This window comes from Canis lupus, chromosome 31 (assembly GCF_011100685.1).
Source record: "Canis lupus familiaris isolate Mischka breed German Shepherd chromosome 31, alternate assembly UU_Cfam_GSD_1.0, whole genome shotgun sequence".
In the NCBI taxonomy this organism is placed as follows: domain Eukaryota; kingdom Metazoa; phylum Chordata; class Mammalia; order Carnivora; family Canidae; genus Canis; species Canis lupus.
In genome coordinates, this window is record NC_049252.1 from 23,823,551 (window position 1) to 23,836,325 (window position 12,775).

Consider the following 12,775-nt stretch of genomic DNA (forward strand, 5'->3'; position numbering starts at 1 on the left):
AATCACTTTTTCTTTCATTTTTAACTCATTTAATTGAAAAGCCTTTATCATTTCATAATTAAATATGCCAATGGCTATTAACTTCATAGTTATTCTTGTTTTATTTCATAGTTATACCTAACTATATTTTTAAAAATAACTTTCTAGTTTTACCTTTATACATTTTTCCTTTTGTTTTGTTTTGATTTTTCAAAAAAATGAGTATTAAAGATTTTTTTACTTTGGACAATGATTGAAATAATTCATTTATGAGAATAGTGGGTTTTCTTATTAAAATGATTGGTACATTATAGTAGTAAGTGATTTCCTAATATTGTAAATTAATTTATACACTATATATTATATCTGTAAAATATAGACAATTTATAAACAATAAAATAAATATTTTAACTGTATAGCTTGATGCATTTGGATGAAAATCTGTACACTATTATGTTTACTGCACAATAAACTTTACATTCAATCCCTGTTCTGTCACCTGCCGCACCGGGAAACTATTGATCTACTTTCAAATGTCATAGAAATGAAATCACACTGTACATCTTTTTTTGTGAGATGTCCTTCACAGAGATGTCTTCTCTGTGTCAGCATAATGCTTATGAAATTTATCTATGCTGTTGTATACATCCATAGTCCATTCTTTTTCATTATGTAACACTGTTCTACGATCTGTTTACTAACTCTCCTTTGATAAACATTTAGATTATTTCTAGTTCTTGGCTATTTTGCACAATACATATTGTTCAAGTCTCTTTGTGGACATAAATTTGCATTTCTCTTGGGTAAATACCTAGGACTGAAATAGTATAGTTATAGGGTAGGTGAATATTTAACTTCATAAGAATGGCAAAAGTTTTTTTTTTTTTTAATTTTTTTTTATTTATTTATGATAGGCACACAGTGAGAGAGAGAGAGGCAGAGGCACAGGCAGAGGGAGAAGCAGGCTCCATGCACCGGGAGCCCGATGTGGGATTTGATCCCGGGTCTCCAGGATCGCGCCCTGGGCCAAAGGCAGGCGCCAAACTGCTGCGCCACCCAGGGATCCCGGCAAAAGTTTTTAAAAACAACTATACCACTTTATACTCCCACAATCAATGTATGAAAGTTACAGTGGCTCATCATCTTAAACAACACTTGGAATTGTCCATTTTCAATAAATTTTTGCAGAACACTTGCCTTGATTTCTATATGCTTAAAGAAATTTATGAGTACACTGGAACTAATGTTTTATTAATAATTGAAGTCAATCAAACCAAACAGATTAAGAACAATTTTGGTGGTAGAAGAGGTTCTCCTGGACCTTTTTCATTTTCCAGTGATTTGTGAGATAGTTTAGAACCTTAGGTAGAAATCTTGATAATATAAGTTACAGATGGAATTTTCTAAGACCAAAGTCCAGTAAACCATGCTGTGAGTCATCAATACGGAAAAAAAAAAATGCTACTATTTAACCTGTAATAGAAGCCATGGCATATTTTATAATATCTCTAGACCTGCATCCATTTCAGGCCCTGATAGACTAGCTTAGAGCCTCCTAAGGAAATCTCTGTCTGCCACGCTTTCTTCTCACTTCCAAAGGATATTGCTAAGATGAGGATGATTTGAATTTAGTAGACTTACACTGACATCATCTGAAAACATCTTATGGCACTATTTTGCTAATTTTACTAGGTTAAAACTCATTTTGCTTCCCAGCAGTCTTTAGCGATTCACAAAATAGGATGGACTGTTGCCCAGACATGTGGTAGTCAAGGATGATTTAAACCTTTATAAAATCCAATTGTATGCAATTAGATAAGAACTTCCTTCCCTTCACCCCCAAAGACCATTTTAGCAAGATAGTGCGTCTTCTTTGGCATCAGCAGATACACTTATGCAATTGAAGGGAACAAATTACTTCCATAATCTCACCACTCTCTATTAAGTGAATAATAAAATTTGTGGTATAGAATATGTTAGGATCACTTTCAATCTGGTCTAAAGAGACTTTTCTAAAATATATTAAGCATAGGAAAAATAAAATGAATGTTGACTATCATTCAATAAAGTTAGTGCATAACTATGGATATGACTGAAATTTCCCCTAAGCATCTTCTATATGTTGCAGTTTGGAACTGTGTTACAATAAAGGACATTGACATTTTTTTTCTTTGTTTAGACATCTATTGCTGGAGAAATAGCCCATTAAGGAGATAATCACCACAATCTAGATTTTCAATGGATGAAGCTTCAGGAGACTCATCATCAATTCAGACATTAAATTCTTCTCATCAAATTAGTTTCACTCAATGGGAGCTCTGAATTTGTAAAGTTCTGAAGGCTATTAAAATTGGTTCCAGCTATCTAAGATTCTACTTACATATATAGCATAGAGATAAATATTTTAGACAATCCAGCTCAGTGTTATCATAAAACTGCATAATAATTAAATAAATAGTAAACCTATTACAAATACAGAGAATGCCAGAAATTGCTTCTTTAATGTTGGATCGAATAACTCTGTCCTCCTTGCCCCTACCAAAAATACATTATTGAAAGACAAAATAAGAAATGAGTCTGCAACTTTCCATGTGGAGAAATGCAGGTAGGCTCTTCCATTGCTCAGAAGGCTAGTGTGGCTATCCAGGACCTTCCCAGTTCAGCAATAATCTACCACTGACCCCCATTTCCCTGATTTACCTTGTCATACCTTGTAACTCATATAAATCACATCCAAAACTAATTTTTGTCAGAAAACTTATTTCTCATTTTCCTTGCTCATACTATTATTTTTTCTAGAGCATAAGCTGTTATGAATTACTATGATAGCAGTATGAGCAAACAGTAAGTGAAATTAAACACATTAATTCTGAGAGTCTAGAGGTGTCATGGAAGTTTTCACAGAAGGAAAATACTAAAACTAATATGGGAAAGAAGAGTAGCTTTCGTCTGCTAGGAGCAATAATTTAAAAGACAGTTGAAAAGAATTTCAGAAAGTAAGATATTCTGGCAAGATGAAGAATGAGTAAAGATAATAGGGGTTAGTAGTTGGTAAGGTAAATCAGTATGTGGTAGAAAGAGAAGCTATATTTTAACTATGAGAAGCTATATTTTAACTATATGATGAACAATTATACCCAGGATGGAAGAAAATATTTTAAAATTATCAAATATAATTAGACCCAGGGAAGACAACTTTCATTTTAATATTTGATAATGTTTGTAGATTGAGAGACAGGGGAGTCAGGAGAAAAGCCTTCATGAGTTGTGGATCAAGTATTTGTGTGGCAATGGCATATGTGTTATGCTCAAGGAGAGAATGTTGGAAAGAAGAGAGACATTAATTCCTCTGAAGTAGGAAGTAAAATGCAGATAAAGATACAGGAAAAGTAGAAGGAGGAGGAAAAGGAAAAGGGGAGAAGGAGAAATTAGGAAAGAAAGAACCACAAGTGCAACTTTCAACATATGGAATCAAAATTACTGTTATGTGTTTTTCCTTCCAGAAATGAGCTTTGGGATAGAAGAACCCTAGCTTAGTATCTTTCTGTCTCTAGTACCCAGCACATGATAAGCACCTCCATAAATATTTATATAATGGATCAATGCAGCTAAAATAATTCTAGTCATATGACTTCACTATTCTTGGGGATGGAGCACAGTGGCATCTCTAGCACAGTCGCTCCTCTAGTTTCACCTGCTGAAAGGAACATGAGAATGATTTTTTTAAGTGAAGAATGATGAAAGTAACATTACCTTGAAGTAGATTTAGTGTTTTTGAATTTTCTTTAATCAACAACTTTAGAGACCAAATGAAAAAAAAAAAAAAAACTAGACAATGGATATGATAAAAAAAGTTTAAATGCAAACACAGTGGTAGGACCTATGTAATGGTGCTTTTGGAAACTGCATGTGGCAAAGGACATAGTTGCCTTTGGTATCCTGGCTAGCATCAAAGGAAAGAAAAATCAGAAGTAGTTTTGGATTTAGAGAATAAAGGAATAGTAGAAGTCAGAATTAAGATTTTTAAAGAACATTAAGATTTTTAATAGGGTTATGGGAGTGAGAGAGAAAAAGCATGTTAGAAAGGCCACTCTTCTTGTAACTTCATTTTTAAGGCAAAGAAATTTCAGCTTTCAAAAAATTGTAGAGGAAGATGAAACAGAAATATGACAATTTAAATCAAGGTTAGATTTATATTTGGGGGTAACAAATTAAATGAAGAGACCATAGTTTCAAAGAGATTGAAGGGCTCTGAGCCAGTATGCTAAAAGAATGATCCACTTGGTGGATGAAGCTAATAATAGGACTAGAGTGCAGAGAAAAGTAGTGGAGCAAGCACTCAAGAAAGATTGTTCGAAAATCATGGCCATGGTGAGTAATCTTATTTTTTCAAATAATACTTGAAGCACACCGTTACATTAGTTTCGTGTATGGCATAGTGATTCCACAAGTTTATACGTTATGCTACCCACCATAAATGTAGTTACTACTGTCAGGATGCAACATTATCAAAATACCACTTAGTATATTTCCTTTGCTGTGCCTTTCATCCCCATTGCTTATTCATTCTGAAGCTGAAAGCCTGAAACTCCCACTCCCCTTCACCCATTTTGCCCACCCACCATGCTCTTTCCCTCTGGCAACCATCAGCTTGTTTCTGTGTTTATGGATCTGTTTCTACTTTTTAGTTCATTGTTTTTCTTTTTTAGACTCCACACAAAAGTAAAACCATGGGTGAGTAATCTTTGACACCTCATTTTTACAGAAGTGGAAAAAGTGACCACTATCAGAAAGGTAGTGAGGATTTTAGCCATCAGAGAAAGCTCACTTTCAGTTACAGAGAAAATGTAGAAGAAATTCTGGCACAATCTGTGGCCAAGAAAATAAGTCTAAGAGCTTGTATTTTAATAATTGATTACTTAATAATATTAATAAGAATTTTCTAAAAATATTCACTATGAGTATGGGAGAGACAATCAAAATATGTGATATTGTGGGGTGCCTAGGTGACTCGATAGGTTAAGTAAGCATCACTTTTGATTTTGGCTCAGGTCATGATCTCAGGGTTGTGAAATCAAGCCCCACATCAGGCTTAGCACTGAGTGTGAAATCTGCTTGGGATTTTCTCTCTCCCTCTTCTTCTCCCCCTATCCCATGCCCCTCTCAAAAATAAATAAATAAGTAAATAAATAAATAAATAAATAAATACTAAATAGGTAATGTTGACAACTCAATGAAAATTAATATACTCCCCTAAAAATCTCAGATGATAAACCAACACTGGCTATGTGCAAGCTGTCCTAGGTATAAAAGTGAAATATTTCCTCTCAAACATTTATTAAAATCACAGAGTTGTTTGGGGCTGCTGGATTTGCCAGGATATTGTCACATACATTCAGGCCAATGTTGAAATTTCTACTTTAGATGTCTACAAAAGAGAACATTCATATAAAATAGGTTATATGCTTCACTTTAACTCAGATCTCTCAAGCCTATGGCAAAAAACTATTGGATTTTAAAGAGCTATTTTAAAGTACATGCTAAAACTGAATCCTTTGATGCAGGATGTGGTTATTTTTTATAATTATTATCAAAATAAATTATTTTTATTTCTGATATTATTCCTGATTAGGTCTCAAGGTTTTTGTTTCCTGGATACTCACCATGATTTACTCACATGCTATTTCAAAAAGCATGACTAGCTTAGGTGTGTGTCAATCTTTACAATCAATGAATTGAGAAACATTGGGAAAAAAGAACACAATCAGAAAGAAATTCCTAAAAAGTGAGTCATAGTTTGTATAAAATTACCTTTTAGTATAAAACTAGGACAGAGCTTTAACATTAAACTATATGAATTAATTGGATCCAGAGTGCTGGACGTGTTTCAAACATTTATAAAAAAAAGTATTTGCAACATCTGTAAAAAAACAAGATTAACAGAACAAGTGAAAGTGGCTGGAGTGCCGGACACAAACATAATATTTTTTACCAGAAAATAAGAGCAAGTATAAATAATTGTGGTGATATCAAGCTTATTTTTAAAATAAAGTGATTGTTTTTCATTCAGTGGTTGCCCTGTTCACCTGGGTCAAACATAAACCAAGAACCAAAATACAGCTTTTTCAGTTACTATGTGTTTAGGCTGCTTACAATGCCTATGATTTTGTTCTTTCTGCTTGGATTATAGCATACTAAGTATTGTATGATAATATTATTTTCTAGTATTATTTCTGGCCAAATTAAACTAGTGAATAATAAAATTACTGTTTTGATTTTCATAGGTTTGACTCTAGTATTTCTGAGCATGGAGTTCTTTGGGTTTATCCTCTTTGGAGTTCACTAAATTTCTTAAATCTATAGATTTGTCTCTCACTGAATTTAGGAAGGTTTTAGTCATTATTTCTTCAAATATGTTTTCAGTCCAACATTCTTTCTTGTCTCATTCTGGGACTCCAATGACATAAATGTTAGATCCTTTCATATTGCCCCAGAACTCACAGAGGTTTTTTGTTTTTGTTTTTCTTTTTGTTTTCTATCTGTTTGCTCTGTGTTGTTCAGAGTAGATCATTTCTATTCATCTACCTTCAATGTTACTGATTCTTTCTTCTGGCATTTCCAGTCAGCTATTTAGCCAATGTGGTTAGATACTCATTTTGATTATTGCATTTTTTTTAGTTCCAAAATTTCCATTTGGCTCTTTGTATCTTCTATTTCTTTACTGAAATTGCCTATGTTTTTATTTTTCTTCCATTTGTATACATTTATGAAGGAAATTTTTATGGTATCTTCTTTGGAATCCTTGTTCAGTCATTCTAACATTATGTTAGATTCTGTTAGATTATCTCTTCTCACTTGAGATTTTCCTTGTTTTTGGTATGTGAGTAACTTTGGATTATAACTTGGATGATTTGAATGTTTTAAGACAAAGGTTCCCATATATATATTTTTTTATTTAAGCAAGTGGTCAACCTGTGTAGCTTCAAGAAACAGGTTCTGGCTCACTTATCTGGGCTGCTTATCAAATACCAATTTAATTTATAAATCTCCTGCAGTGAATCTTGTCCCCACCACTTGTGTGTTACTCAAATGACAGGATGTTGCCTCACAGTCCCCACAGCGTGGGCTAGGGAGGTGGGGAACATCACCACAGGAGGATGGTGGAACTCAGATTTCCATCTACATGTCCATTGAGGAAGGACACCTTCTCCTTAATGCAGGGCAAGGATAGCCAGCAGAGTACCATCCACAAGCTTCATCGGGTAGCTGTGCCTCCACTTCTTTGAGTGGGCTGGATACGAAAATTCTATCCAAAGTCTCTGTGTAGGAGAACTACTGTTTCACCTTCCAGAAGGTGGGTGATGCCAGGGATCTATGGCATCATGAACGACAGGGGTTGCTTCATTACTGCATAGTGAAGATGGAAGGCTGAGGTTTGTTTTTTTGTTTTGTTTTGTTTTGTTTTAAGATTTTATTTATTCATGAGTGAGAGAGAGAGAGAGGCAGAGACACAGGCAGAGGGAGAAGCAGGCTCCATGCAGGGAGCCCGACATGGAACTTGATCCCAGGTCTCCAGGATCACACCCTGGGCCAAAGGCGGCACCAAACCACTGAGCCACCCAGGCTGCCCAGAAGGCTGTTTTATTCCAGGACTTGCTGATCTAGCACCCACTGTGTGGAAAACGGATATGGCTTTTTTCATGGGGTTCACCTTAAGAATAGGCAAGTATAGATAAAAGCTTTCTGTTTTGGACTCTTAAATACAGAGAACAAGCCACAGCTTGGCAGAGGAAAAGGGTGGGGAGATGTGCGAAATAGATAAAAAGATTAAGAGTACACTTATTGTGATGAGCACTGAGTAACATTTAGAATTGTTGAATCATTATATTGTACACCTGAAACTAATATAACACAGTATATTAATTACACTTCAATAAAATTAAATATATATTTCTGTTCTGAGGGTTGGCTTTTTATCCCAGTATTTTAGAGTAGATGAAAGAGATGATGATAGATAGATGATAGATGATAGATAGATAGATGATAGATGATAGATAGATAGATAGATAGATGATAGATAGATAGATAGATAGATAGATAGATAGATAGATAGATGATAGATATAGATAGATATGATAGATAAAATAGTTCAGAATAAAAGTGGGTAACTTTTGTTACCATTGGATGGGATTATTAATCAGGGCCCTCTTTAGACATCTACTCCATTGAATAATTAAAGAAAGCTAAAAACCATTTCTAATAAAAAAAAAAAACCCTTGTGTAATATAGTATCTGAGTTTTCATTATTAGCTTGGCTGTTTAACTTTAAGGAGTTCTAAATAAAAACTTTTTCAAAAAGAGATTCACCAATCTCCACCAAATGTCATCCAATAGAGTAAGTATTCTTTGGTCATTATAGGATAGGATAAGTTTTTTTGTAAAAGGCATCTGTTTATTTTAATTTATCTGAGGATTGAGACAGAGGGACGGGATGGGGCTTAGAATATTATTCAGACACAGTTAATGTGCCACATTGGTGTATTGTGTGGGTCAATGAAGAAATTTGAGGAAGCAAAAATCAGAGGGCACAAAATAATTACAGAAGTGTTTACCAAAGACAAGTGTTACTCAAGTATTCACCTTCATCATTTTGATTAGGATTCACCATGAAGGTAGAAAAGGTCAGTTCCCTACCAAAAGCTCATAAAATGTTGAATTGGTATTGAAAAATCTGACACTAGGGATCCCTGGGTGGCGCAGCGGTTTGGCGCCTGCCTTTGGCTCGGGGCGTGATCCTGGAGACCCGGGATCGAATCCCACATCGGGCTCCCGGTGCATGGAGCCTGCTTCTCCCTCTGCCTGTGTCTCTGCCCCTCTCTCTCTCTCTCTCTCTCTCTCTCTCACTGTCATAAATAAATAAAAATTAAAAAAAAAAAGAAAAAAAAAAAAGAAAAATCTGACACTAGCTATCTCTAAATATCCATAGTCCTCTCTTCTCATAGTAATCAAAATGTTAACACTACACATAGGGACCCAGAATAAAGACTACTTTTCAGGCCTTCTTGCATCTAGGTGTGGCCAAGTGCCTTACTTAGGATTTGGGTGTAGTTTGAGTTGAGTTTACCGTCAAGGTAATGGCTTCCAGGAAAGAATATCCCATACCCTTTACCTTTTCCTTCTTTAGCTGGTCCATAATGAACTCTGAAGCAAATGCTACATCCTAGGAAGTAATAGAGTGCTGCCAGATGGAGGGAGCTGGGCTCCTTTTGACTTTGCAGGGTAGAGTTGTCATAGCTGGTTGGAAATTTATGAGAGAAAAATAAACTTCTGTCATGTTTAATTCATTTTTATTGAGTTTCTGCTCACACTTGAACTCAAATATTACTAATACAGAAGAAAAGAGTATGGTGAGACATAGCATTTTCTTACAGCTTTAGCAACCGACCTGTATTATAGTAATTGCTATGTTGATAATTGGTTGAATCATTTTATAACAAGTCACAGAAGAAAATAATAGAAAGTATTTTGCAACTGTTAGGCAATGGAGAACCCCATTACTTAAGAAAATTTTTACATATAACCCAGAGATTTGTTTATAGTAGAGAGGATGTAGCCAATTGAAATCCAGTGTGATTGTATTCAAGTTTTAAAATGTTCATAAAATCAACTCTAAACTTGAGAGTCATTTTTTTTAAAGTTGAACTTTTGAGTATTGAGTGTTGTAATGGCATGATGAAGCTTCAATCAGTTTTATTTTTAACTATGATTGTAAAAAGTGAGCATTACAGATATTAGAATGAATGCTTTATCTCCTAAGGCCTCATGCTGAAAAAAAAGTTATAATATGGAGTTATTTCTAATTTTTCTCAAAGTATAAATTATGAGAATACTTAGTATATTTTCAACTATTATAGATAAAGGAGTAATAATCTTCAAAATGAAAGTGCAAGTTTATTATATACTGCTGTATATACAAAGTAGCCCAAAACTTAGTAGCTTAAAATGACAATCACTTTGTTTGCTCATGAAAGCATAGGTCAGGAATTTGGGAAGGAGTCTCAAGAAGTCTCTGCAATGTGGTAGTAGTGGCTTCATCTGTTCTTTCTCTTCAGTATGCAGAAAGGCCCAAAAAGTTGACTCGTGTCTAACATTCATGTGCTGCTTTGTGTGTACTCTTCCTCTCCAATTAGGAAGACTAGGTTTCCTCACAAGGTGGCAGTCATCTATTCTTATTACATGGCAGCTGGCTTTCATAGTGTAGCATACCAGTAGAGGTACAGGAAATGTGCCAGTTTCTTTAGCCCATGCTTGGAACATAGTATAAACCTATCTCCGTTCTGATGCATTTTCCTGGTCGAAGTCAGTCACAGGGCCCAAATGTTTCAAGGAGAAGGAAAACAGACCTCTCCTCTCAACTAGGAAAGGCAAAGAATTTGCGGCCATCTTGAATCCATCATAACATAAAGCCAGATTTCTGATATCAAGGTAAAAGTATGAAGAAGCTGCACACATCCATACACTGGAAAATTGTATAGGAAAAAATTTTCAATATAAAATTTCCTTTTCAATTTCTGGGAAACATTTTTAAAAGACCCCATGAATAAAATGGAATTTCAGAAAGCTACAGGTAGCATTTGAATAGACTGCCAGAAATATATAATTTAAATGATATATTTCTACCAAAATATCTTTTAAAATGGCAATAGTGAAGGGGTACCTGGGTGGCTCAGTCAGTTAAGCATCTGCCTTCAGCTTAGGTCATGATCCCAGGGTCCTGGGACCAAGCGCTGCATCAGGCTCCCTGCTCAATGGGGAGTATTCTTCTTCTCCCTCTGCTTGCTCTTACCCCTGTTTATTTTCTCTCTCTCTCTCTCTCTCTCTCTTTGTCTCTCTCTCTCTGACAAATAAATAGAATCTTCTAAAGTGAATGGCAATAGTGAGAAAGTTGATTTCTTTAAAAATTGCACTCATTTTTTCCCCAGCTTCATTGAGATATAATTGACATCTAACATTGTGTAAGGTTAAGGTATATAGTGTGACAGTATACACTGTAAATGATTATCACAATAAGGTTAGTTAATACATCCATCAATTGAGGACATTTACTGGAACTAAGAGAAAAGAAAACCCTTCAAATAGATTGTCCATTTTCTTCATTCATACACTTATTTCTTAACTTTTTTTGAGGGATATCATGAGCCCAGGGTTTGTGTTAGGGCAAAGAAGTTGTAGCAATGAAGGGACAAAAACACTGTTTTCTTTCCTTCGTGGTGCTTACAACTTAATGTTATAAAACAACTGGCAAATCTGGAACTCTGATAATGTAGAACAACAGTCTTTGTATAATCTATAAATAAGAAATTTTATGTAAAAAGATTAATATAAAACAATAAAACACAAATTCATGGATGCATTCAGTTATTCAATCAAAGAGGCATAATTTAGGGTTTTGTTATATCCCTAGCTCATCCTAAATCTTTAGGCCAATGCACAAACCATGTTTTAACAAAAACAGATGCTTCCCAGCACACAGGACAGTCACATCTGCTCTGTAGCTCCACATGGGAACGTCTTCTTATTGCTGAGCAGCCCATCCCCAGTTCCAAGAACACATGAGCCTCTTAAAACAAAGTTGAGAATCTAGTGGCTTGCAAGTCAGCTGGCAGGGTATCTGCATTTTTCAGCAGGCTTGGATATCAGGGGGAGCTTAGTGTTCACTCTGTAACTGACCCCTCTGAGCCAAGTTCAGAGTGGTGTGAGTTATCAAATCTGACAGCCTTTTGGCAAGGCTTTGAAGGCTCTAGGGCCAGACTACCTTCCAAGCTCAGCTGGGATCAATTAGGATAAATAATAGTTCTTGCAATAGCTAGTTCCTACCATGCTTTTTAAAAGTATTTAGTGTGCAGTAAAGCAATTTACGGCTTACCTGTACCATGCTATCCATTCAAAAGAAAATAAGATCAAATTGAAAGGTTAAAATGTCCTGAGTTTCAGAACAATGCAGCAATGGAGAAGGGAGAGACGAAACAAAGAGGCCAACATTTTGAAGACTCCTTATTCTCTAAATTTATAGAAGACATAACTAAACAGATATTCAAAATTATTATACTCCCCCCAAGTTTGAATTCTCACCCAAAAGCAATATTTTGAAAGTCTTGTTAGAGTATATCTTAAGCAAACACACACAATCAAGGACTTTTCACCACCCTCAGCAACCAAAGAGACCTGCTACTATATAATGCAGATTTCAGCTTCAGACAAAAATTGAATGGAAGCACGGGTCACTGGTGAACAATAAATGGTAGGTACCCAATGGAAGTTACAAGAACAAATGATATTTTTCCATAGCAAGTGTAAGGCCACATTTAATATTGCTAATTTTCTGGCTTCATGTGAACCAAGTTTTAGTTTTATTGGGTGTTTCTTGTTACATAGCTTGACAGCAAAGTACTGCAGCTATCTTATGGCCAAAGTTCAAACCTTGATGCTTTGCCAGAAATTTTCTTTTTTGACCTTATTAGTTGCTACTAGAATCATGAAACTATCATGGCACCTCATTAATGATTGTGTAGGTTTGACATTGGTGTGCCACAAAATGTTACTGCTTGTCCAAAGTTGCTCTATATTTGCTTTATAAGTGTGTTCTGTTTCACTTGGTGTCTCTATTTTTTTGGCCTCACCTCCCTATATTTTTAACAAGAAAGATTGATTGTTAATAAGAATATTTGGGTTTTGGTAGGGTGTTTATTTTTTCATTCAGAGATAAAAAGTTACTAGGAGTCCTCTTTATAGAAAC